Below are 24,119 nucleotides of genomic sequence, written 5' to 3' on the forward strand. Positions count from 1 at the left end.
TTGGCTGGCTAGTGAGTTATGTCTAATTCCTGGACCGGAGCTTTAGACTAACATTGCATGATTCCTGGAATTCTTATTAAAAATTTTGAAATCCTTATTTTCTTTTTCCAAAATATTTTCAAAAAATCCGAAAAAAATTTAATAAAATCATAAAACCAAAAATAATTTTGTGTTTCTTGTTTGAGTCTTGTGTCAGTTTTTAAGTTTCGTGTCAATTGCATGTTTACCTCTTTCTTGCATTTTTTGAAAATTCATGCATTGCATTCTTCATGATCTTCAAGTTGTTCTTGGTAAGTCTCCTTGTTTGATCTTCATATTTTCTTGTTTTGTGTCTTTTCTTGTTTTTCATATGCATTTTCAATTTGTTAGTGTCTATACATGAAGAATTTTTAAGTTTGGTGTCTTGCATGTTTTTCTTTTCTTAAAAATTTTCAAAAATAAGTTCTTGGTATTCATCTTGACATTCAAAGTGTTCTCGGTATTCATCTTGACATTCATAGTGTTCTTGCATGCATCATTTATTTTGATCCAAAAATTTTCATGCATTGAGTCTTTTTGATGTTTTTCTCTCTCATCATTAAAATTCAAAAATCAAAAAAATATCTTTCCCTTATTCTCTCATAAATTTTCGAAAATTTGGTTTGATTTAGTCAAAAAGTTTTTAATTTAATTGTTTCTTACGAGTCAAATCAAATTTTCAATTTAAAAATTCTATCTTTTTTCAAAAATCAAATCTTTTTCATTTTTTTCTTTCATAATTTCGAAATTTTCAAAATTTATTTTCAAAATCTTTTTCTTATTTCTATTTCATATTTTCGAAATTAATGCTAACAATTAATGTGATTGATTCAAAAATTTTTAAGTTTATTACTTGCCTAGTAAGAAAGGTTCAATCTTTAAATTTTTAAATCATATCTTTTTGTTTCTTGTTAGTCAAGTAATCAACTTTAATTTTCAAAATCAAATCTTTTTAAATTTCTTTTTCAAATCTTTTTTAAAATAAGTTTCAATCACATCTTTTTCAAAATCAATTTCAAAATCTTTTCTAACTTCTTTTCTAACTTCCTATCTTTTTAAAATTGATTTTCAAATCTTATTCAAACTAATCCTATCTCTTGTTTGATTCTTATCTTTTTTCAAAACTACCTAACTAACTCTCTCTCTAATTTTCGAAAATCACCTTCCTCTTTTTCAAAATTCCTTTTTAATTAACTAATTGTTTTAAATTTTAATTTAATTTAATTTCATGTTCCTTTTCTTAATTTTTGAATTCTAACCTTAATTTTAAATTAAAAATAAAAATATTTTTATTTTAATTTATTTAATTTTCGAATTCTTCCCTCTCATCTCCTTCTAATTATTTATTTATTTACTAACACTTCTCTTCATCTCAAAATTCGAACCCTCTTTTCCTCTTGGTGTTCGAATTTCTCTTCTTCTATTCTCTTCTTCTTCTACTCACATAAAGGAATCTCTATACTGTGACATAGAGGATTCTATATTTTCTTTTCTGTTTTCTTCTTTTTCATATGAGCAGGAACAAGGATAAGAACATTCTTGTTGAAGCTGATCCTGAACCTGAAAGGACTCTGAAGAGGAAGCTAAAGCACAACTCTCTGGAGAAAATCTGACAAAAATTTTCGAAAAAGAAGGAAACATGGCCGAAAATAATAACAATGCAAGGAAGATGCTTGGTGACTTTACTGCACCAAATTTCAATTTACATGGAAGAAGCATCGCAATCCCTGCCATTGGAGCAAACAATTTTGAGCTAAAGCCTCAATTAGTTTCTCTGATGCAACAGAACTGCAAGTTTCATGGACTTCCATCAGAAGATCCTTTTCAGTTCTTAACTGAATTCTTACAGATCTGTGATACTGTTAAGACCAATGGGGTTGACTCCGAGGTCTACAGGCTTATACTTTTCCCGTTTGCTGTAAGAGACAGAGCTAGAATATGGTTGGAATCTCAACCTAAAGATAGCTTGAACTCTTGGGATAAGCTGGTCACGGCTTTCTTAGCCAAGTTTTTACCTCCTCAAAATCTTAGCAAGCTTAGAGTGGATGTTCAAACTTTCAAACAGAAAGAAGGTGAATCCCTCTATGAAGCTTGGGAGAGATACAAGCAACTGACCAAAAAGTGTCCTTCTGACATGCTTTCAGAATGGACCATCCTGAATATATTCTATGATGGTCTGTATGAATTATCTAAGATGTCATTGGACCATTCTGCAGGTGGATCCATTCACCTAAAGAAAATGCCTGCAGAAGCTCAGGAACTCATTGACATGGTTGCAAATAACCAGTTCATGTACACTTCTAAAAGGAATCCTGTGAGTAATGGGATGCCTCAGAGGAAGCGAGTTCTTGAAATTGATACTCTGAATAACATATTGGCTCAGAACAAAATATTGACTCAGCAAGTCAATATGATTTCTCAGAGTCTGAATGGATTGCAAGCTGCTTCCAACAGTACTCAAGAGGCATCTTCTGAAGAAGAAGCTTATGATCCTGAGAACCCTGCAATAGCAGAGGTGAATTACATGGGAGAACCCTATGGAAATACCTATAATCCCTCATGGAGAAATCATCCAAATTTCTCATGGAAGGATTAACAAAAGCCTCAACAAGGCTTTAATAATGGTGGAAGAAACAGGTTTAGCAATAGCAAGCCTTTTCCATCATCCACTCAGTAACAGACAGAGAATTCTGAGCAGAATCCATCTAGCTTAGCAAATATAGCCTCTGATCTATCTAAGGCCACTCTAAGTTTCATGAATGAAACAAGGTCCTCCATTAGAAATTTGGAGGCACAAGTGGGTGAAGAACTGAAGATTGATGGTTTAGAAGTTATAATAAACTCTCGTTGTAAGTATAGTTACTAAACCAAGCAATCAACCTTTCTTACAAAAGTTTTGGTTGTCACAAGTAGCAAACCCCTTTAAAATTGATAACCGAGTATTTAAACCTCGGGTCGTCTTCTCAAGGAATTGCAGGAAGGTGTTCTTATTATTGATTATGAAAAAGTGTGTTTTTGGGGAATGTTGAGTTTGGGCAATGGGCACAGATATAATTAAATGACAAGTAAAATAAATAAATAACTGTAAACTAAACTCTTGGCAAGGTAAGAGAAATTGGAAGTCCAGACCAAGTTATCCTTATCAATGATAATGAAAATTGAATCTTAATTCCACTTAGTCAACCTTTATTAAAGTAAAGGAAAGTCAAGGGACTAATTAGTTTGATCTTCGAATCCTATTTATTTCCTAAGAAAAGATTGGGATTATTGAAGTTCAATTCAATTGGCAAGATAACAATTAACAATTATGCTGCTGAGTTGGATAACTCCTGAATTACTGATTTCTTAACCAAAACCAAAAGGGAAGAAAGTAAATCTACTGGAATAAAAATGCCTTCAGATGTAAAGCAACAATAACAGCAATCATAAATTGAAATACCTCAAATAACATTAATTAAGAAAATTATATGTAACATGGAAGAGTTCATAAACTAAATAATAAAAATAAAGAACCTGGGATTGAGAGTCACTCCTAAAACTAAGAGAAGTCCTAAATCCTAATCCTAAGAGAGAGGAGAGAACCTCTCTCTCTAAAAACTACATCTACTCCTAAAATTGTGAATATGAGAGCCTCTCCATGAATAGATGCATTCTCCCACTTTATAGCCTCTAATCTGTATTTTCTGGGCCGCAAACTGGGTCAAAAACAGTCCAGAATTTGCTGGTTTCGAATTTTGCCACGCTGGTTTTTCGTCACTGCGACGCGGCCGCATGGATCACGCGGTCGCGTCGCCTAGCATCAAGGAAACTATATTATGTTATATATCAAATCGAAGCCCCGGACGTTAGCTTTCCAACGCAATTGGAACCGCGTCATTTGGACCTCTGTAGCTAAAGTTATAGTCGTTTGAGTGTGAAGAGGTCAGGCTGGACAGCTTAGCAATTTCTCCAACTTCTTGTATTCCTTCCACTTTTGCATGCTTCCTTTTCATCCTCCAAGCCATTCCTGCCTTATAATCTCTGAAATCACTTAACACACATATCAAGGTATCTAATGGTAATAAGAGAGAATTAATAATAAGCAAATATAAGATCAAAGAAGCATGTTTTCAATCAAAGCACATAATTAGGAAGGAAATATAAAACCATGCAAATAGTATAATAAGTGGGTAAAGAGTTAATAAAAACCACTCAATTGAGTACAAGATAAACCATAAAATAGTGGTTTATCAACCTCCCCACATTTAAACACTAGCATGTCCTCATGCTAAGCTCAAGAGAAGCTATAAAGATGAAGAGGAATGGTATGAAATGCAACCTATGAATGCAACTACATGCTAAATGCTTTTACTTACTTGGTTAAGAGTAAATAAGTTCTCCAAGATAAATACAAACCAATTTTCACTAATTCAAATCAGACAATAAAAAGCAAGTAAACTTGTAACAAGACAGCTCATGAAAGCAGGGAACATAGAATTTAAGCGTTGAACCCTCACTGGAAGTGTATATCACTCTAATCTCTCAAGTGTATAGGGTTATTCACTCTACTCTTCTCTAGTCATGCTTTCTAAACCTTGTTCTTCATCTAACCAATCAACAAAAATTTAATGTACCAATGCAAACATCATGAGGTCTTTTCAAGGTTGTAATGGGGCTAAGGTAAGGGTGAGGGTATATATATATAAGGCTAAGTGAGCTAACAAAGTGAATCCTTGATTAGTCTAAGATCTCACCTAACATATACATACTTTATATAATTTAAAAATACTTTACCTAGCTACCCAAAATTTTCCCACTTTTGTATTACATGCTCATGTATCAAACTTATTTTTGAATTTTGTCCCATGTGCATTGATATTTTTTATTTTGCATTTGGATTTTTTTTTTTCATTTTTCTTTTCTTCTTCTTTTTTTTTTTTTGTATTCCCTTATTTAATTACTTAATATATTTTTCTTCAATGCACATAGTAATTTAATTATTTTGATTTCACATGAGCATGCTTCCCAAATTTTCAAATAACTTATTCAATTTAATTCCCTATTTTTTTCATATCATCCCATGTTCCCATAAAATTTCTCACACTTAAATTTTACACAATATCTATCTTAAGCTAACCAAGGATTCAACTTGGAATTTTTATTTTGTTTTTCTGCTTAAGGCTAGTAATGTGGTTATTAAAATAATGAGGGATTTAGAAGCTCAAAGGGGCTAACAAGGGTGATGTAAAAGGTAGGGTAATTTGGGATAAGTGAGCTAGAATCAAACAATGGCCTCAATCATATGCAAGCATGTAAATACACTAAATAATGGACATATAGATAGGAACAAAATATAGATTACAATCATAGAGAAGGAAACACACAGGAATAAAAATTTATGGTTAAATAATGTAACCATGTAAATAAGCTCAAAATCTCACAGGTTGTGTGTTCTTTGGCTCAAAAAACCATGTTCCAAATACAACTTCAAAAAAATTTACACATAAAAATTTTAAAATTTTTTTTATTTATTTAAATTAGTGAAAATTTTCAAAAATAGGATCTTAAGAAGGAACTTATTATTTTAACCAAGCAGTAACTAAATGTAAAAATCAAATAAACATGCAATTAAACATGCAAATGCAACAACTAATTTAATAAAGAAAATTTAAACATTGGTGTTGACACAGAAAGGTACTAACCCATGGAGATCGGTATCGACCTCCCCACACTTAAAGATTACACCGTCCTCGGTGTATGCTGAGATGTGCAAGTGGACGGGTTGTTCCAACTGACGCTCTTCTTCAAGGATTGTGCAGATGGACATGTCTTGTCTCCCCATGTAAACGTTTTTCGCTTCCCTTCCGGGTGGCCATCCTGAAAGAAGAGGGAAAAGAAAAAGTAACCCAAAAATAAAGATAGAAAATAAATTAGGTATGGGTGGGTTAATGCCAAAATGATAAGGGTCTCATTTACATGGAAGCTTCAACATGTAAGTGAGAAAACAATAGAAGTCATGGCATACCAGTGGTGCAGAATTTGCAACAATGGGGAAGAGAGTGGGTAATGAAAGACAATGTAAGTTCATGTCAATGCAAAAGGAATATCAGTATTATAAAAATTAGCATTGATTTAAATAATATTACCCAATTAGAATTAAACAAGTCACTAAGCACCAAGAAAATACCAGAAAAGATGTAACAGTTGAATAAGAACATTTGAACACCAATGGTAAAATAATAAATAAAAATATGCAATGAATGAAAGTATGTAAATAAATTAAATAAAATAGAATGAGAGTGAAAAAGGGTGAGAAAAAAGAAAGTGAGAAAGGAGAGAGAAGGAAGAAATTAGGATCAGAAAAGAAAAGATAAGAAAATTGGCACTAATCTGGATAGGTTGTGCGATGCTGGCGACGCGGTCGCGTGGGTGACGCGGTCGCGTGGTGCGCGATAAGGTTGGGTGACGCGGACGCGTGGGGCACGCGATCGCGTGACTCGATTTGTGCTAGTGGCGCAAGTGCAGCCTCGTGGTCGCACAACTCTCTGTTCAAAACTCAGTATTGCCAAAATCCAGGGTGACGCGGTCGCGTGGTCGATGCGATCGCGTGAGTGGCCTTCTTCTTAAAATGACGCAGCCGCGTGGGGCATGCGGTCGCGTGGTAGGGCTTGGGCTTCCAGCACGAGTCCAGCCTAATTCCAACTCAACTTTCGGCCATACACCTTTTTACGTCGAAATCTTGGTCACGCGGCCGCGTGGGGCACGCGGTCGCGTGGGAGGCCATTATTCCCATATGACGCGGTCGTATCAGCGATGCAGTTGCGTGGAACGATTTGTGCCATTGGCACGCCTCCAGCGCTGCTCCTGCGTAACTTTCTGTTCATATTAATATTGTCTCCCATCTCTTTGCGATGCGGACGCGTCGCTGATGAGATCGCGTCGTGTGCTCAAAAATTTTTTTATGCAGTATGCAGTGTTAATATGAATGTGATTCAAAACTCCAGGTTCAATAAAATCAAATAAAACTCGAAAATAAATAAAACTAAAAAATAAAAAAGGAACGATCATACCATGGTGGGTTGTCTCCCACCTAGCACTTTTAGTTAAAGTCCTTAAGTTGGACATTTGGTGAGCTCTCTGTTATGGTGGCTTGTGCTTGTATTCATCCAGAAATCTCCACCAATGTTTGTGATTCCAGTAACCTCCGGGGTCCCAAACTAGGCGCAGAAAGCCTTCAAGTAAGTTAAAGCAAGTTACAAGGCCCCAAGAGTGTTGATTACCGGGATGAATTCCGGGGTCCCAAATCTTGCTTTTGCACCCGTTTTTAAGTTGATTATCATGATTCCATCCGGGTGGTTTAGCTTTAGAATTCTCACTGAAGCGTCCAAATAACTTCCTAGACCCATTCAATTGAGCTTTACACCAACCTTTGCATTTAAACTTAAAGCTTCCAACCATGATGAACCTTGCAGGACAATTCTTACCACTGGCCATCTTCCTCTTATTCTTAATGCCACAAAGAGCTCTAAGTTGACCATCCGTCTCCAGTAGCCCATATTCAAGTGGGATTAGAAAGCTAAGGGATATGAATTTTACCCACTTGAATGTTGTGAAGGATGATGGCAACTTAGGGGGAGGGGTTTCCAACAACTTTGGCAAGGTGGTTTCAAGCTCCACTCCCTTGTGCTCTTCTTTGACATCTTCTACCTCTTGATCAACCTCTACAAAATCTTCAACCATGATCTGCCTTGGAGGTTGTACGCTCTTCTCAACATCAACATCAAACACCGTGGAAGGAGGCTCTGTGACTGGACTTTCCAATGGAGGTACAGCATCTCTTAAGTCCGCAACCACTTCTTCTTTTTTAATAATTGTTGCTTTGTCCAGTTGTTTAAGTATAAAATCGTACTCATCCTCGATGTTTTTCTTTCTATGACAACTCCTTTCAACTATTCTTTCATCTTCAAGGGTCTCTCCTACCCTTACCCGTAGGGCCTCCTCTAGCTCTTTATGAAGTATGGATTCGCGAAGATGATTCCTTCTTTCCTGTTCCATATCAATAGCATAATTGGGATCATCTTGCTCTTGGATTGATGGATGTGGGTGCTCTTCCATGGATGGTGGTGATGGGATGGAGAGATTATTCTGTGGTTGACAAGGAAGTGCACTAGAGCTTAAGGGTTGATTGTTGAAGGTATTTGGTGGTCTGATTTGGGTGAAGAGAGCTTGTATAGTAGAGTTTAGATTGGCAAGTGCTTTCTCCATAGAGGTTTGGGGTAGATAGGAGGGTTCATTTGGTTTATAAGGTGGTTGGTATGGTGGATGAGGGTTAGGGTCATATGGAGGTGAATGGTGGAAAAGGGCTTGTGAGTATGGTGGTCCCAAGTTGTGTTGAGGATGTTCATAGGCATATGATGGTGGTTGTTGATAGTCCATTGGAGGCGGTTGTTGCCATGAGGGTTGATTAAATCCTTGTGGCTCCTCCCATCTTTGATTGTTTCTTATGAGTCAAATCAAATTTTCAATTTAAAAATTCTATCTTTTTCAAAAATCAAATCTTTTTCATTTTTTCTTTCATAATTTCGAAATTTTCAAAATTTATTTTCAAAATCTTTTTCTTATTTCTATTTCATATTTTCGAAATTAATGCTAACAATTAATGTGATTGATTCAAAAATTTTTAAGTTTATTACTTGCCTAGTAAGAAAGGTTCAATCTTTAAATTTTTAAATCATATCTTTTTGTTTCTTGTTAGTCAAGTAATCAACTTTAATTTTCAAAATCAAATCTTTTTAAATTTCTTTTTCAAATCTTTTTCAAAATAAGTTTCAATCACATCTTTTTCAAAATCAATTTCAAAATCTTTTCTAACTTCTTTTCTAACTTCCTATCTTTTTAAAATTGATTTTCAAATCTTTTTCAAACTAATCCTATCTCTTGTTTGATTCTTATCTTTTTTCAAAACTACCTAACTAACTCTCTCTCTCTCTAATTTTCAAAAATCACCTTCCTCTTTTTCAAAATTCCTTTTTGATTAACTAATTGTTTTAAATTTTAATTTAATTTAATTTCATGTTCCTTTTCTTAATTTTTGAATTCTAACCTTAATTTTAAATTAAAAATAAAAATATTTTTATTTTAATTTATTTAATTTTCGAATTCTTCCCTCTCATCTCCTTCTAATTATTTATTTATTTACTAACACTTCTCTTCATCTCAAAATTCGAACCCTCTTTTCCTCTTGGTGTTCGAATTTTTCTTCTTCTATTCTCTTCTTCTTCTACTCACATAAAGGAATCTCTATACTGTGACATAGAGGATTCTATATTTTCTTTTCTGTTTTCTTCTTTTTCATATGAGCAGGAACAAGGATAAGAACATTCTTGTTGAAGCTGATCCTGAACCTGAAAGGACTCTGAAGAGGAAGCTAAGGGAAGCTAAAGCACAACTCTCTGGAGAAAATCTGACAAAAATTTTCGAAAAAGAAGGAAACATGGCCGAAAATAATAACAATGCAAGGAAGATGCTTGGTGACTTTACTGCACCAAATTCCAATTTACATGGAAGAAGCATCGCAATCCCTGCCATTGGAGCAAACAATTTTGAGCTAAAGCCTCAATTAGTTTCTCTGATGCAACAGAACTGCAAGTTTCATGGACTTCCATCAGAAGATCCTTTTCAGTTCTTAACTAAATTCTTACAGATATGTGATACTGTTAAGACCAATGGGGTTGACTCCGAGGTCTACAGGCTTATACTTTTCCCGTTTGCTGTAAGAGACAGAGCTAGAATATGGTTGGAATCTCAACCTAAAGATAGCTTGAACTCTTGGGATAAGCTGGTCACGGCTTTCTTAGCCAAGTTTTTACCTCCTCAAAATCTTAGCAAGCTTAGAGTGGATGTTCAAACTTTCAAACAGAAAGAAGGTGAATCCCTCTATGAAGCTTGGGAGAGATACAAGCAACTGACCAAAAAGTGTCCTTCTGACATGCTTTCAGAATGGACCATCCTGAATATATTATATGATGGTCTGTATGAATTATCTAAGATGTCATTGGACCATTCTGCAGGTGGATCCATTCACCTAAATAAAATGCCTGCAGAAGCTCAGGAACTCATTGACATGGTTGCAAATAACCAGTTCATGTACACTTCTGAAAGGAATCCTGTGAGTAATGGGATGCCTCAGAGGAAAGGAGTTCTTGAAATTGATACTCTAAATGCCATATTGGCTCAGAACAAAATATTGACTCAGCAAGTCAATATGATTTCTCAGAGTCTGAATGGATTGCAAGCTGCTTCCAACAGTACTCAAGAGGCATCTTCTGAAGAAGAAGCTTATGATCCTGAGAACCCTGCAATAGCAGAGGTGAATTACATGGGAGAACCCTATGGAAATACCTATAATCCCTCATGGAGAAATCATCCAAATTTCTCATGGAAGGATCAACAAAAGCTTCAACAAGGCTTTAATAATGGTGGAAGAAACAGGTTTAGCAATAGCAAGCCTTTTCCATCATCCACTCAGCAACAGACAGAGAATTCTTAGCAGAATCCATCTAGCTTAGCAAATATAGCCTCTGATCTATCTAAGGCCACTCTAAGTTTCATGAATGAAACAAGGTCCTCCATTAGAAATTTGGAGGCACAAGTGGGTGAAGAACTGAAGATTGATGGTTTAGAAGTTATAATAAACTCTCGTTGTAAGTATAGTTACTAAACCAAGCAATCAACCTTTCTTACAAAAGTTTTGGTTGTCACAAGTAACAAACCCCTTTAAAATTGATAACTGAGTATTTAAACCTCAGGTCGTCTTCTCAAGGAATTGCAGGGAGGTGTTCTTATTATTGATTATGAAAAAGTGTGTTTTTGTGGAATGTTGAGTTTGGGCAATGGGCACAGATATAATTAAATGACAAGTAAAATAAATAAATAACTGTAAACTAAACTCTTGGCAAGGTAAGAGAAATTGGAAGTCCAGACCAAATTATCCTTATCAATGATAATGAAAATTGAATCTTAATTCCACTTAGTCAACCTTTACTAAAGTAAAGGAAAGTCAAGGGACTAATTAGTTTGATCTTAGAATCCTATTTATTTCCTAAGAAAAGATTGGGATTATTGAAGTTCAATTCAATTGGCAAGATAACAATTAACAATTATGCTGCTGAGTTGGATAACTCCTGAGTTACTGATTTCTTAACCAAAACCAAAAGGGAAGAAAGTAAATCTACTGGAATAAAAATGCCTTCAGATGTAAAGCAACAATAACAGCAATCATAAATTGAAATACCTCAAATAACATTAATTAAGAAAATTATATGTAACATGGAAGAGTTCATAAACTAAATAATAAAAATAAAGAACCTGGGATTGAGAGTCACTCCTAAAACTAAGAGAAGTCCTAAATCCTAATCCTAAGAGAGAGGAGAGAACCTCTCTCTCTAAAAACTACATCTACTCCTAAAATTGTGAATATGAGAGCCTCTCCATGAATGGATGCATTCCCCCACTTTATAGCCTCTAATCTGTGTTTTCTGGGCCGCAAACTGGGTCAAAAACAGTCCAGAATTTGCTGGTTTCGAATTTTGCCACGCTGGTTTTTCGTCACTGCGACGCGGCCGCATGGATCACGCGGTCGCGTCGCCTAGCATCAAGGAAACTATATTATGTTATATATCAAATCGAAGCCCCGGATGTTAGCTTTCCAACGCAACTAGAACCGCGTCATTTGGACCTATGTAGCTAAAGTTATAGCCGTTTGAGTGCGAAGAGGTCAGGCTGGACAGCTTAGCAATTTCTCCAACTTCTTGTATTTCTTCCACTTTTGCATGCTTCCTTTCCATCCTCCAAGCCATTCCTGCCTTATAATCTCTGAAATCCCTTAACACACATATCAAGGCATCTAATGGTAATAAGAGAGGATTAATAATAAGCAAATATAAGATCAAAGAAGCATGTTTTCAATCAAAGCACATAATTAGGAAGGAAATATAAAACCATGTAAATAGTATGAATAAGTGGGTAAAGAGTTAATAAAAACCACTCAATTGAGTACAAGATAAACCATAAAATAGTGGTTTATCAGTGGGCCAGCTGAGTAAAAGAGTCACTGAAACTCCTCCTAGTACTCTCCCAAGCAATACAGAAGAGAATCCAAAAAGAGAGTGCAAAGCCATTACCATCCTTGGTGTGGCCGAAACCAGAGAGGATGAGGAGGACGTGAATCCTAGTGAGGAAAACCTCCTGGGATGTTCAGTGACCAATAAGGAGTTTCCCTTTGAGGAACCAAAGGAATCTGAGGCTCATCTAGAGACCATAGATATTCCATTGAACCTCCTTTTGTCCTTCATGAGCTCTGATGAGTATTCATCCTCCGAAGAGGATGAAGACATTGCTGAAGAGCAAGTTGTTCAATATTTAGGAGCAATCATGAAGGTGAATGCCAAATTATTTGGTAATGAGACTTGGGAAGATGAACCTCCCTTGCTCACCAATGAACTGAATGCATTGGATATACAGAAATTACCTCAAAAGAAACAGGATCCTGGTAAATTCTTAATTCCCTATAACATAGGCACCATGACCTTTGAGAAGGCTCTGTGTGACCTGGGGTCAGGCATAAACTTAATGCCATTCTCTGTAATGGAGAAACTAGGAATCTTTGAGGTACAGGCTGCCAATTTCTCATTAGAGATGGCAGACAAATCCATGAAAATGGCTTATGGACAAGTAGAGGACGTGTTAGTAAAGGTTGAAGGTCTTTACATCCCTGCTGATTTCATAATCCTAGACACTGGGAAGGATGAGGATGAATCCATCATCCTTGGAAGACCCTTCCTAGCCATAGCAAAAGCTGTGATTGATGTGGATAGAGGAGAGTTGGTCCTTCAACTGAATGAGGACTACCTTGTATTTAAAACTCAAGGTTCTCCTTCTGTAACCATGGAGAGGAAGCATGAAAAGCTTCTCTCACTACAGACTCAACCAAAGCCCCCACAGTCAAACTTTAAGTTTGGTGTTGGGAGGCCACAACCAAACTCTAAGTTTGGTGTTGAACCCCCACATTCAAACTCTAAGTTTGGTGTTGGGAGGTTCCAACAATGCTCTGAACATCTGTGAGGCTCCATGAGAGCTCACTGTCAAGCTATTGACTTTAAAAAAGTGCTTGTTGGGAGGCAACCCAATATATTTAATTATATCTATTTATTTTCCATTGCTATTTTATGTTTTCTTTAGGTTGATGATCATGTGAAGTCACAAAAACTACTGGAAAATCAAAAACAGAATGAAAAACAGCATTAAAAATAGCACACCCTGGAGGAAGAGCATTCTGGCGTTTAAACGCCAAAAACAAGCATCTGTCTGGCATTTAACGCCAGAAACAAGCATCAAACTGGCGTTTAGCGCCAGAAAGAAGCATCAAGCTGGCATTAAACGCCAGAAACAAGCACTAGACTGGCGTTTAACGCCAGAACAGAGCATGGAAGTGGCGTTAAATGCCAGAAACAAGTAGCAAGCTGGCGTTTAATGCCAGACATGCATACTAAGGGCGTTCTACATGCCTAATTGGAGCAGGGATGTTAAGTCCTTGACCCTACAGGATTCCCACCTTTTCTTCTCTCCTCTTCACACATTTTCATAACTCTCTTCCACAAATACCCTTCACCAATCACCTCAATCACTCTTCCCCATCACCTCTTCACCACTCACATCCATCCTCTCTTCCCTAAAAACCCCACCTACCTCTAAAATTCAAAATCTTTTCCCTCCCAAACCCAACCCTAATGGACGAACCCTAAACCTTCCCCCACTCCTATATAAACCCCTCTTTCCCTCTTCATTTTCACACTACACAACCCTTTCTTCTTCCCCTTGGCCGAATACACACCTCTCTCCCTCTCCTCCATTTTTCATCTTCTTCTCCTTCTTTCTTTCTTCTTTTGCTCAGGGACGAGCAAACATTTTAAGTTTGGTGTGGTAAAAGCATTGCTTTTTGTTTTTCCATAACCATTAATGGCACCTAAGGCCAGAGAAACCTCAAGAAAGAGGAAAGGAAAGGTAATTGCTTCTACCTCTGAGTCATGGAAGATGGAGAGATTCATCTCAAAGGTCCATGAAGACTACTTCTATAAAGTTGTGGCCAAGAAGAAAGTGATCCCTGAGGTTTCTTTCAAGCTCAAAAAGAGCGAATATCCGGAGATCCGACAAGAGATTAGAAGAAGAGGATGGGAAGTTCTCTCTAATCCTATTCAACAAGTCGGGATCTTAATGGTTCAAGAGCTCTATGCAATTGCATGGATCACTAGGAACCATGATCAAAGTGTGAACCCGAATCCAAAGAATTGGCTTACCATGGTTCGGGGGAAATACTTAGATTTCAGTCCGGAAAATGTAAGGTTGGCGTTCAACTTGCCAATGATGCAAGAAAACGCACGCCCCTACACTAGAAGGGTCAACTTTGATCAAAGGTTGGACCAAGTCCTCATGGACATATGTGTGGAAGGAGCTCAATGGAAAGTTGACTCAAGAGGCAAGCCGGTTCAATTGAGAAGACTGGACCTTAAGCCTGTAGCTAGAGGATGGTTGGAGCTTATTCAACGCTCAATCATTCCTACTAGTAACCGGTCTGAAGTTACTATAGACCGGGCCATCATGATCCATAGTATCATGATTGGGGAGGAAGTGGAAGTTCATGAGATTATACCTCAAGAACTCTATAAGGTGGCTGATAAGTCTTCCACTTTGGCAAGGTTAGCCTTTTCTCACCTCATTTGTCACCTCTGCAATTTAGCTGGAATTGACATAGAGGGAGACATCCTCATTGATGAGGATAAGCCCATCACTAAGAAAATGATGGAGCAAACAAGAGATCATGGACCTCAACAAGAGCATGAGGAAATTCCTCACCATGAAATCCCTGAGATGCCTCAGGGGATGCACTTCCCTCCACAAAACTATTGAGTGCAAATCAACACTTTCTTAGGAGAATTAAGCTCCAACATGGGACAACTAAGGATGGAGCACCAAGAGCACTCCATCATCCTCCATGAGATTAGAGAAGATCAAATATCTATGAGGGATGAACACCAAAGACAAGGAAGAGACATAGAGGAGCTCAAGAGCACCATTGGTTCTTCAAGAAGAGGAAGACGCCACCCTCACTAAGGTGGACCCGTTCCTTAATCTCCTTGTTCTTATTTTCTTGTTTTTCGGTTTTTGAGCCTTATGTTTTATTTATGTTTGTGTCTTTACTATATGATCATTAGTGTTTAAATTTCTATGTCTTAAAGCTATGAATGTCCTATGAATCCATCACCTCTCTTAATTGAAAACGGTTCTAAAAACAAAAGAACAAGAAGTACATGGTTTCGAATTCATCCTTGAAATTAGTTTAATTATTTTGATGTGGTGACAATACTTTTTGTTTTCTGAATGAATGCTTGAATAGTACATATGTCTTTTGAATTTGTGGTTTATGAATGTTAAATATGTTGGCTCTTGAAAGAATGATGAAAAAGGAGAAATGCTATTGATAATCTGAAAAATCATAAAATTGATTCTTGAAGCAAGAAAAAGCAGTGAATACAAAAGCTTGCAAAAAAAAAGAGAAAAGTAAAATGGCAAAAAAAAAAAGAAAGAAAAAGAAAAAGCAAGCAGAAAAAGCCAAAAGCTCTTTAAACCAAAAGGCAAGAGCAAAAAGCCAATAGCCCTTAAAACCAAAAGGCAAGGGTAAAAAGGATCCAAGGCTTTGAGCATCAGTGGATAGGAGGGCCTAAAGGAATAAAATCCTGGCCTAAGCGGCTAAACCAAGCTGTCCCTAACCATGTGCTTGTGGCGTGAAGGTGTCAAGTGAAAACTTGAGACTGAGCGGTTAAAGTCAAGGTCCAAAGCAAAAAAAGAGTGTGCTTAAGAACCCTGGACACCTCTAATTGGGGACTTTAGCAAAGCTGAGTCACAATCTGAAAAGGTTCACCCAGTTATGTATCTGTGGCATGTATGTACCCGGTGGTAATACTGGAAAACAAAGTGCTTAGGGCCACGGCCAAGACTCATAAAGTTGCTGTGTTCAAGAATCAACATACTGAACTAGGAGAATCAATAACACTATCTAAACTCTAAGTTCCTATAGATGCCAATTATTCTGAACTTCAATGAATAAAGTGAGATGCCAAAACTATTCAAGAGGCAAAAAGCTACTAGTCCCGCTCATCTGATTGGAGCTAAGTTTCATTGATATTTTGAAATTTATAGTATATTCTCTTCTTTTTATCCTATTTGATTTTCAGTTGCTTGGGGACAAGCAACAATTTAAGTTTGGTGTTGTGTGAGCGGATAATTCATACGCTTTTTGGCATTGTTTTTACATAGTTTTTAGTATGATTTAGTTAGTTTTTAATATATTTTTATTAGTTTTTAAATAAAAATCACATTTCTTGACTTTACTATGAGTTTGTGTGTTTTTATGTGATTTCAAGTATTTTCTGGCTGAAATTGAGGGACTTGAGCAAAAATCAGATTCAGAGGTTGAAGAAGGACTGCAGATGCTGTTGGATTCTGACCTCCGTGCACTCAAAGTGGATTTTCTAAAGCTATAGGAGTCCAAATGGTACGCTCTTAATTGCGTTGGAAAGTAGACATCCAGGGCTTTCCAGAAATATATAATAGTCCATACTTTGCCCGAGTTTAGATGACGCAAACAGGCGTTAAACGCCAGAAATAGGTTACAAACTGGCGTTTAACTCCAAGGAAGACCTCTACATGTGAAAACTTCAATGCTCAGCCCAAGAACACACCAAGTGGGCCCCGGAAGTAGATTTCTGCATCATTTACCCATTTCTGTAAACCCTAGTAACTAGCTTGGTATAAATAGGACTTTTTACTATTTTATTTAGATCTGATCTTTGATCAGTTTTACGCTATCTTAGACCTTTGGGAGGCTGGCCATTCGGCCATGTCTGGACTATTATCACTTAGGTATTTTCAACGATAGAGTTTCTACACACCATAGATTAAGGTGTGGAGCTCTGCTGTTCCTCATGAATTAATGCAAAGTACTATGGTTTTTCTATTCAATTCAAGCCTATTTCTTCTCTAAGATATTCATTTGCAGACAAGAACATGATGAATGTGATGATTCTGTGATGCTCATCATCATTCTCACTTATGAATGCGAGCCTGATAAACACTTCCGTTCTACATGCAAACAAGCTTGAATGTGTATCTCTTAGCCTCCTGATCGTGAGATCAGAGTCTTCGTGGTATAGGCTAGAATTATTGGCGGTCATTCTTGAGATTCGGAAAGTCTAAACCTTGTCTGTGGTATTCCGAGTAGGATCTGGGAAGGGATGGCTGTGACGAGCTTCAAACTCGCGAGTGCTGGGCGTAGTGACAGACGCAAAAGGATTACTGAATCCTATTTCAGTATGATCGAGAACCGACAGATGATTAGCCGTGCGGTGACAGCGCATCTTGGACCATTTTCACTGAGAGGACGGAAAGTAGCCATTGACAACGGTGATGCCCTGCATAAAGCTTGCCATGGAAAGGAGTAGGAAGGATTGGATGAAAGCAGTAGGAAAGCAGAGATTCAGAAGGAACAAAGCAACTCCATACGCTTGTCTGAAATTCTCACCAATGAATTACATAAGTATCTCTATCTTTATTTTATATTTTATTTATCTTTTAATCATCAAAACTCTATAACCATTTAAATCCGCCTGACTGAGATTTACAAGGTGACCATAGCTTGCTTCAGGCCGACAATCTCCGTGGGATCGACCCTTACTCACGTAAGGTTTATTACTTGGACAACCCAGTGCACTTGCTGGTTAGTTGTGCGAAGTTGTGACAAAGAATTGAGATTACGATTGTGCGTACCAAGTTGTTGGCGCCATTGAGATCATAATTTCGTGCACCATTCCCCCTTTTTCTATCTCACATTATGCTCTTTCTGTTTTTTCTTGTAAGTGCTTGATCAATTTGCAATTGTTCAGATTTTGTGATTGTTCATATCGCATTTAGTGAGCCAATAATCATAATAATCGCCATATTAGTTTCATCATGTCTGTATATGTAACATAACCAGCCTGTTTTAAGCTAATTTCAACATTCAATTAATAGTTTGGTAATGCTTAAGAATACGTTGGTGATGCTTATGGTTTCATTCAATCAATGTATTCCTAAGTTTGGAATTAATAATAGTTTTGTTCACGCTGGTTTTTCGTCACTGCGACGCGGCATGGATCACGCAGTCGCGTCGCCTAGCATCAAGGAAACTATATTATGTTATATATCAAATCGAAGCCCCGGACGTTAGCTTTCCAACGCAATTGGAACTGCGTCATTTGGACCTCTGTAGCTAAAGTTATAGTCGTTTGAGTGCGAAGAGGTCAGGCTGGACAGCTTAGCAATTTCTCCAACTTCTTGTATTCCTTCCACTTTTGCATGCTTCCTTTTCATCCTCCAAGCCATTCCTGCCTTATAATCTCTGAAATCACTTAACACACATATCAAGGTATCTAATGGTAATAAGAGAGAATTAATAATAAGCAAATATAAGATCAAAGAAGCATGTTTTCAATCAAAGCACATAATTAGGAAGGAAATATAAAACCATGCAAATAGTATAATAAGTGGGTAAAGAGTTAATAAAAACCACTCAATTGAGTACAAGATAAACCATAAAATAGTGGTTTATCAACCTCCCCACATTTAAACACTAGCATGTCCTCATGCTAAGCTCAAGAGAAGCTATAAAGATGAAGAGGAATGGTATGAAATGCAACCTATGAATGCAACTACATGCTAAATGCTTTTACTTACTTGGTTAAGAGTAAATAAGTTCTCCAAGACAAATACAAACCAATTTCCACTAATTCAAATCAGACAATAAAAAGCAAGTGAACTTGTAACAAGACAGCTCATGAAAGCAGGGAACATAGAATTTAAGCGTTGAACCCTCACTGGAAGTGTATATCACTCTAATCTCTCAAGTGTATAGGGTTATTCACTCTACTCTTCTCTAGTCATGCTTTCTAAACCTTGTTCTTCATCTAACCAATCAACAAAAATTTAATGTACCAATGCAAACATCATGAGGTCTTTTCAAGGTTGTAATGGGGCTAAGGTAAGGGTGAGGGTATATATATATAAGGCTAAGTGAGCTAACAAAGTGAATCCTTGATTAGTCTAAGATCTCACCTAACATATACATACTTTATATAATTTAAAAATACTTTACCTAGCTACCCAAAATTTTCCCACTTTTGTATTACATGCTCATGTATCAAACTTATTTTTGAATTTTGTCCCATGTGCATTGATTTTTTTTATTTTGCATTTGGATTTTTTTTTTCATTTTTCTTTTCTTCTTCTTTTTTTTTTTTTTGTATTCCCTTATTTAATTACTTAATATATTTTTCTTCAATGCACATGGTAATTTAATTATTTTGATTTCACATGAGCATGCTTCCCAAATTTTCAAATAACTTATTCAATTTAATTCCCTATTTTTTTCATATCATCCCATGTTCCCATAAAATTTCTCACACTTAAATTTTACACAATATCTATCTTAAGCTAACCAAGGATTCAACTTGGAATTTTTATTTTGTTTTTCTGCTTAAGGCTAGTAATGTGGTTATTAAAATAATGAGGGATTTAGAAGCTCAAAGGGGCTAACAAGGGTGATGTAAAAGGTAGGCTAATTTGGGATAAGTGAGCTAGAATCAAACAATGGCCTCAATCATATGCAAGCATGTAAATACACTAAATAATGGACATATAGATAGGAACAAAATATAGATTACAATCATAGAGAAGGAAACACACAGGAATAAAAATTTATGGTTAAATAATGTAACCATGTAAATAAGCTCAAAATCTCACAGGTTGTGTGTTCTTTGGCTCAAAAAACCATGTTCCAAATACAACTTCAAAAAAATTTACACATAAAAATTTTAAAATTTTTTTTATTTATTTAAATTAGTGAAAATTTTCAAAAATAGGATCTTAAGAAGAAACTTATTATTTTAACCAAGCAGTAACTAAATGAAAAAATCAAATAAACATGCAATTAAACATACAAATGCAACAACTAATTTAATAAAGAAAATTTAAACATTGGTGTTGACACAGAAAGGTACTAACCCATGGAGATCGGTATCGACCTCCCCACACTTAAAGATTGCACCGTCCTCGGTGTATGCTGAGATGTGCAGGTGGACGGGTTGTTCCAACTGACGCTCTTCTTCAAGGATTGTGCAGATGGACATGTCTTGTCTCCCCATGTAAACGTTTTTCGCTTCCCTTCCGGGTGGCCATCCTGAAAGAAGAGGGAAAAGAAAAAGTAACCCAAAAATAAAGATAGAAAATAAATTAGGTATGGGTGGGTTAATGCCAAAATGATAAGGGTCTCATTTACATGGAAGCTTCAACATGTAAGTGAGAAAACAATAGAAGTCATGGCATACCAGTGGTGCAGAATTTGCAACAATGGGGAAGAGAGTGGGTAATGAAAGACAATGTAAGTTCATGTCAATGCAAAAGGAATATCAGTATTATAAAAATTAGCATTGATTTAAATAATATTACCCAATTAGAATTAAACAAGTCACTAAGCACCAAGAAAATACCAGAAAAGATGTAACAGTTGAATAAGAACATTTGAACACCAATGGTAAAATAATAAATAAAAATATGCAATGAATGAAAGTATGCAAATAAATTAAATAAAATAGAATGAGAGTGAAAAAGGGTGAGAAAAAAGAAAGTGAGAAAGGAGAGAGAAGGAAGAAATTAGGATCAGAAAAGAAAAGATAAGAAAATTGGCACTAATCTGGATAGGTTGTGCGATGCTGGCGACGCGGTCGCGTGGGTGACGCGGTCGCGTGGTGCGCGATAAGGTTGGGTGACGCGGACGCGTGGGGCACGCGATGGCGTGACTCGATTTGTGCTAGTGGCGCAAGTGCAGCCTCGTGGTCGCACAACTCTCTGTTCAAAACTCAGTATTGCCAAAATCCAGGGTGACGCGGTCGCGTGGTCGATGCGATCGCGTGAGTGGCCTTCTTCTTAAAATGACGCAGCCGCGTGGGGCACGCGGTCGCGTGGTAGGGCTTGGGCTTCCAACACGAGTCCAGCCTAATTCCAACTCAACTTTCGGCCATACACATTTTTACGTCGAAATCTTGGTCACGCGGCCGCGTGGGGCACGCGGTCGCGTGGGAGGCCATTATTCCCATATGACGCGGTCGCATCAGCGATGCGGTCGCGTGGAACGATTTGTGCCATTGGCACGCCTCCAGCGCTGCTCCTGCGTAACTTTCTGTTCATATTAATATTGTCTCCCATCTCTTTGCGATGCGGACGCGTCGCTGATGAGATCGCGTCGTGTGCTCAAAAATTTTTTTATGCAGTATGCAGTGTTAATATGAATGTGATTCAAAACTCCAGGTTCAATAAAATCAAATAAAACTCGAAAATAAATAAAACTAAAAAATGAAAAAGGAACGATCATACCATGGTGGGTTGTCTCCCACCTAGCACTTTTAGTTAAAGTCCTTAAGTTGGACATTTGGTGAGCTCTCTGTTATGGTGGCTTATGCTTGTATTCATCCAGAAATCTCCACCAATGTTTGTGATTCCAGTAACCTCCGGGGTCCCAAACTAGGCGCAGAAAGCCTTCAAGTAAGTTAAAGCAAGTTACAAGGCCCCAAGAGTGTTGATTACCGGGATGAATTCCGGGGTCCCAAATCTTGCTTTTGCACCCGTTTTTAAGTTGATTATCATGATTCCATCCGGGTGGTTCAGCTTTAGAATTCTCACTGAAGCGTCTAAATAACTTCCTAGACCCATTCAATTGAGCTTTACACCAACCTTTGCATTTAAACTTAAAGCTTCCAACCATGATGAACCTTGCAGGACAATTCTTACTACTGGCCATCTTCCTCTTATTCTTAATGCCACAAAGAGCTCTAAGTTGACCATCCGTCTCCAGTAGCCCATATTCAAGTGGGATTAGAAAGCTAAAGGATATGAATTTTACCCACTTGAATGTTGTGAAGGATGATGGCAACTTAGGGGGAGGGGTTTCCAACAACTTTGGCAAGGTGGTTTCAAGCTCCACTCCCTTGTGCTCTTCTTTGACATCTTCTACCTCTTGATCAACCTCTACAAAATCTTCAGCCATGATCTGCCTTGGAGGTTGTACGCTCTTCTCAACATCAACATCAAACACCGTGGAAGGAGGCTCTGTGACTGGACTTTCCAATGGAGGTACAGCATCTCTTAAGTCCGCAACCACTTCTTCCTTTTTAATAATTGTTGCTTTGTCCAGTTGTTTAAGTATAAAATCGTACTCATCCTCGATGTTTTTCTTTCTATGACAACTCCTTTCAACTATTCTTTCATCTTCAAGGGTCTCTCCTACCCTTACCCGTAGGGCCTCCTCTAGCTCTTTATGAAGTATGGATTCGCGAAGATGATTCCTTCTTTCCTGTTCCATATCAATAGCATAATTGGGATCATCTTGCTCTTGGATTGATGGATGTGGGTGCTCTTCCATGGATGGTGGTGATGGGATGGAGAGATTATTCTGTGGTTGACAAGGAAGTGCACTAGAGCTTAAGGGTTGATTGTTGAAGGTATTTGGTGGTCTGATTTGGGTGAAGAGAGCTTGTATAGTAGAGTTTAGATTGGCAAGTGCTTTCTCCATAGAGGTTTGGGGTAGATAGGAGGGTTCATTTGGTTTATAAGGTGGTTGGTATGGTGGATGAGGGTTAGGGTCATATGGAGGTGAATGGTGGAAAAGGGCTTGTGAGTATGGTGGTCCCAAGTTGTGTTGAGGATGTTCATAGGCATATGATGGTGGTTGTTGATAGTCCATTGGAGGCGGTTGTTGCCATGAGGGTTGATTAAATCCTTGTGGCTCCTCCCATCTTTGATTGTTTCTTATGAGTCAAATCAAATTTTCAATTTAAAAATTCTATCTTTTTCAAAAATCAAATCTTTTTCATTTTTTCTTTCATAATTTCGAAATTTTCAAAATTTATTTTCAAAATCTTTTTCTTATTTCTATTTCATATTTTCGAAATTAATGCTAACAATTAATGTGATTGATTCAAAAATTTTTAAGTTTATTACTTGCCTAGTAAGAAAGGTTCAATCTTTAAATTTTTAAATCATATCTTTTTGTTTCTTGTTAGTCAAGTAATCAACTTTAATTTTCAAAATCAAATCTTTTTAAATTTCTTTTTCAAATCTTTTTCAAAATAAGTTTCAATCACATCTTTTTCAAAATCAATTTCAAAATCTTTTCTAACTTCTTTTCTAACTTCCTATCTTTTTAAAATTGATTTTCAAATCTTTTTCAAACTAATCCTATCTCTTGTTTGATTCTTATCTTTTTTCAAAACTACCTAACTAACTCTCTCTCTCTCTAATTTTCAAAAATCACCTTCCTCTTTTTCAAAATTCCTTTTTGATTAACTAATTGTTTTAAATTTTAATTTAATTTAATTTCATGTTCCTTTTCTTAATTTTTGAATTCTAACCTTAATTTTAAATTAAAAATAAAAATATTTTTATTTTAATTTATTTAATTTTCGAATTCTTCCCTCTCATCTCCTTCTAATTATTTATTTATTTACTAACACTTCTCTTCATCTCAAAATTCGAACCCTCTTTTCCTCTTGGTGTTCGAATTTTTCTTCTTCTATTCTCTTCTTCTTCTACTCACATAAAGGAATCTCTATACTGTGACATAGAGGATTCTATATTTTCTTTTCTGTTTTCTTCTTTTTCATATGAGCAGGAACAAGGATAAGAACATTCTTGTTGAAGCTGATCCTGAACCTGAAAGGACTCTGAAGAGGAAGCTAAGGGAAGCTAAAGCACAACTCTCTGGAGAAAATCTGACAAAAATTTTCGAAAAAGAAGGAAACATGGCCGAAAATAATAACAATGCAAGGAAGATGCTTGGTGACTTTACTGCACCAAATTCCAATTTACATGGAAGAAGCATCGCAATCCCTGCCATTGGAGCAAACAATTTTGAGCTAAAGCCTCAATTAGTTTCTCTGATGCAACAGAACTGCAAGTTTCATGGACTTCCATCAGAAGAT

General features: G+C 36.7%; 2 non-coding genes across 2 annotated transcripts; both read right to left on the reverse strand.

Annotated features, from left to right (window-relative positions):
- Window positions 1–2,050: 2,050 nt before the first annotated feature.
- LOC148570563 (small nucleolar RNA R71) lies at window positions 2,051–2,158 on the reverse strand. The gene has a single exon (XR_015880449.1). It is a non-coding gene; the product is annotated as a small nucleolar RNA R71 (small nucleolar RNA).
- A 7,725-nt stretch (window positions 2,159–9,883) lies between these two features.
- On the reverse strand, window positions 9,884–9,991 carry LOC148570564 (small nucleolar RNA R71). The gene has a single exon (XR_015880451.1). It is a non-coding gene; the product is annotated as a small nucleolar RNA R71 (small nucleolar RNA).
- Between the last annotated feature and the right edge of the window lie 14,128 nt (window positions 9,992–24,119).

The sequence above is a fragment of the Arachis ipaensis genome, chromosome B3 (assembly GCF_059453495.1).
Source record: "Arachis ipaensis isolate K30076 ecotype BB chromosome B3, ASM5945349v1, whole genome shotgun sequence".
NCBI classification, from domain to species: domain Eukaryota; kingdom Viridiplantae; phylum Streptophyta; class Magnoliopsida; order Fabales; family Fabaceae; genus Arachis; species Arachis ipaensis.